The sequence below is a fragment of the Gekko japonicus genome, unplaced genomic scaffold (assembly GCF_001447785.1).
Source record: "Gekko japonicus isolate JY-2015 unplaced genomic scaffold, Gekko_japonicus_V1.1 scaffold1391, whole genome shotgun sequence".
NCBI classification, from domain to species: domain Eukaryota; kingdom Metazoa; phylum Chordata; class Lepidosauria; order Squamata; family Gekkonidae; genus Gekko; species Gekko japonicus.
This window is the reverse complement of record NW_015168692.1, coordinates 259,697-263,735: the sequence shown is the minus strand read 5'-3', so window position 1 is coordinate 263,735 and position 4,039 is coordinate 259,697.

Genomic DNA, 4,039 nt, shown 5'->3' with positions numbered 1-4,039 from the left:
AATCCATTGTCCATTTCGTTCCCTCTAGATTTGTCTTTCCTGCTTTTCCCCCTTCCCTCCTAGCCCATATCCCTTCCAGTTCATTCCTCTGTTTCCATTTGAGCTAGAAATCTGACAACTGTCATTTCCATAACCTTTAAATGAAGCGTTTCTTCTTCAGCTTTCTGAAACCTGCTTTCCGACAACCCCTGCTTAGTATAACACGCCCCTTTCATTGTGATCTTTCCACGTATCTGTGAACACTGAGCTTTTGAGAGGAACCTGGTAATATTTTGTCTGTTGTGGGACGGTGATTACTATACAGATAGATACCATTAAGAGATAGCCATGCTCGTTTGCGTTGAAATGCCAGTGTGGAGCGCGCAGCCCTTTCCCCTTGATCACCAAAGTTCCAAACATCATTCTGGAGCGTTGAGCATTGATGCTTCTGCCAAATGCCTTTTCTTCCTCACTCTGGTATTCATTGGCATTTTTCCGAAATCTTGACCACTGGATAGTACCTCCGGGGAACTGGTGTCTCTGGAATGCCACATAAGCATGTAAGCCGGGATCCCAAACCTTTTTGAGCCTGCAGGTACATTTGGAATTCTGCCATAGCATGGTGGGTGCAGCAACAAAATGGCCACCCCGGGTGGCAGAGGCAGCCACAAGACGATGGGCACAGCTTAACTTCAGTAACACAGGTCAGATCCTTGTGCTGTGGTGGCGGCGGCTGCCAAAGCAACATTTTTTTAAAAAATCCTAAACAACCCATCAAATCTTCAATAGTCAGTCAGAAGACTTGGTGGGCAAAATATTTGTACCTCAGGCCCGTAGTCAAGATTTTTTTTCTTGGGAGGCATTTAAATTTTAGGGGGAACTTAAGTTACTTAGAGGAGCTGCGGTTGCTCAAGTGGTTAAGACGCTGAACTGCAGGGGGTGGAAGGTCGGTAGTTCAGCAGTTCGAGACCCAAGTGTGCTGTATGACGGAGTGAGCTCCCGTCTCCAGTTCCAGCTCCTGCCAACCTAGCAGTTCGAAAGCAAAAGATTGCAAGTAGATAAATAGGTACCACTTCGGTGGGAAGGTAACAGCGTTCTGTGCACCTTGGTGTTTAGTCATGCCGGCCACATGACCACGGAAACATCTTCGGACAGCGCTGGCTCTTCGGCTTTGAAACGGAGATGAGCACCGCAACCCTAGAGTCGGACTCGACTGGCTTTCGAGCAAGGGAACCTTTACCTTTTAAGTTACAGAGTTAATTAATGACTTAATAAAAATGTTAAAATGCTTTCTGGCATGGCTTTTGTGGAGGTGTGGCTTTTAATTAAGGGGGCAGAGCCCCGAAATCCTACCTGCCTCCCCCCACTTCCTAAAAACACAGTGGGTACCAGAAGAGGTGTTGGAAGGCAAAGTGCACCCACGATGTCAGAAAACCATATACAAATCAATAACAAAATGGATGCAGGGGCAGAGTTCTCACTCAAGGTAAAGGTAGCCCCCCCCCGATGGGATGAGGCCACCTGCTACCACAGGGTTGCCAGCTCTGGGTTGGGAAATTCCTGGAGATGTGGGGGTTGGGCAGGGGAGGGAGCTCAGCAAATACAGCACCATAGAATCCACCCTCCAAAGCAGGGGCACAGATCTCTGTAGTCTGGAGGTCAGTTGAGATTCCAGGAGATTGTCAGGCCCCACCTGGAGGTTGGCAAGCCTAACTCCAGGCACCGCACAATGTTCCACACGCTCAAAACAAGACTTTTGCGATTTATTTATTAATTAGAACATTGATATCCCAGCTTTCCTCTTGGTTCAGGGAGGCTGACAATAATGGTTAAAACAACCATGAGCTTTTTTCTTCTTCTCATGGGTCACTGGGGGTGGGGGGTATTTGTGAATTTCCTGCATTGTGCAGGGGGTTGGACTAGATGGCCCTGGAGGTGCCTTTCATGATTCTACGATTCTAAGGTAAAGTTTCGTTTGCTTGAAATCTTGTCGAATCCGACTCTAGGGATGCGGTGCTCATCTCTGTTTCCAAGCCGAAGAGCCAGCGCTGTCCAAAGACATTTTCCGTGGTCGTGTGGCCGGCATGACTAAACGCCGAGGCACATGGAATGGTGGTTCCCTTCCCACTGAAATGGTACCTATTTATCTATTTTCAATTTCTTGCTTTCAGACTGCTAGGTTGGCAGGAGCTGGGGCCAGAGAAGGGAGCTCACTCCGTCATGCGGCACTCGGGTCTCAGACTGCTGAACTACTGACATTCCGGTCTGCAGTTCAGCGTCTTAACCACTTGAGCCACGATTCTAACCCCAGCTAAAACCAAAGATAAAGTAACAAGCCCCAAATCCTTCCCTCCTCCTCCTCTTAAAGATGCCTGCTATTCAAACACCCTCAAAAGCCCTGGCAAACAGGCAGGCCTTGCAGTGCCTCCGGAAGATCTCCAAAGAGGTGGCCCAACCTCCAGACGGTGGCTTGAGATCTCCCACAATAACAACCGATCTCCAGGTGACAGAGATCAGTTCTATGGCAGGATAGGCCACTGAAGTCAAAAAAAACCCCCCCAATTCCCAAACCCCACTCTCCTCAGGCTTCACCTCCCAAAATACCCTAATCGCTGATGTCATGGCCAGGGCTCTTTTTGTAGAAAAAGCCCAGCAGGAACTCATTAGCATAATAGGCCACACCCAATAGCAGGAACTCATTACCATCCTATTAGGCCACACCCCTGACAGCACAGCTCATTAGCACATTAGGCCGCACCCCCATGTTACCAGAAGTGTGGTTAGCCAGCCACACCCACCTTTTGCTTGTTATTCTATTTACCTTGTTTGTTGCAAAAACCCAGGGATTTTTTGTAGCAGGAACTCCTTTGCATGTTAGGCCACACACCCCTAATGTAGTCAATCCTAATGAGTTTCTGCTGTTGGGTGTGGCCTATTATGCTAATGAGTTCCTGCTGGGCGTGGCCAACTTGGGAGCCAGCCGGAACTCCGTTCCTGTGCGTTCCTGCCCAAAAATAGCCCTGGTCATAGGTGTAATCTTCGTGGGGGCGGCGGGGCTTCAGCCCCCGCCGAAATTTTCAGGAAGGTGCTCAGCTTCCCCCGGGAGCCACCCTTGCTCCTAGCAAAGCAATGCCTCTGGCCCAGCCCCAGCCCCCCCCCCCCTGCGCCTAGCAAAGCACTCCCCCTGGCCCAGCCCCAGCCCCCCCCCCCCGGGAAATTGGAAAGTCTACACCCTTGGCCCTGGCCATGGCCACCCCCACGTCCCTGCCCCCAGCCCTCCCACTGGTTGCCTGGCAACCCTAACAACTAGGTAGGCCACCCGGATGGGGTGGGTCCTTTGGGGGGGTCCAAAGATTATTTTGGGGTGCAGCCTGGCCCCAGTGTCTGCTTGTGTGATTGTCCTAGGGGCACTGCACTTTGGAGCAGCTAGCACCAGAACTGTGCTTTGGACCAGGGTACAGCATGCACTCATTGGGAGGCCTTAGGGCCACGAAGACCACCCGCTCTGTCCACCCACTAGGGTTGCCAATTCCTGGGGCCTGAGGAGGGCCTTCACCAGGGTGAGATGGATTTATTTATCAGTTTCTGTACTCTGTTTTATAGAGACTGATAAGCCAGTATAATATAATGTAACTTCACAGTAATATTGCTGGAATTCTCTGTTTATAGATTTGTTCCTGAGGAAAGACCAGAGGTCTGAAACGCTTAGATATCCGTGGAAAGTGTTGACTGAGAGAGAGAGAGAGAGAGAGAGAGATTGAATTTGGAGCAGACTGCTTTTAGGAATTTGGATAAGGATACAAGACTGTTAGAGGGATATAGATCGAGAGAGTCTGGAGCAGACTGCTGTGTGAAGTTTGATCAACCTTTGTATTTTTTCTATGAAGGAATAAGTGGTTGCTTTTTTATTAAAAAGGTAAAGGTTCCCTTGCTCGAAAGCCAGTCGAATCCGACTCTAGGGTTGCAGTGCTCATCTCCGTTTCAAAGCCAAAGAGCCAGCGCTGTCCGAAGACGTTTCCGTGGTCATGTGGCCGGCATGACTAAACACCAAGGCGCACGG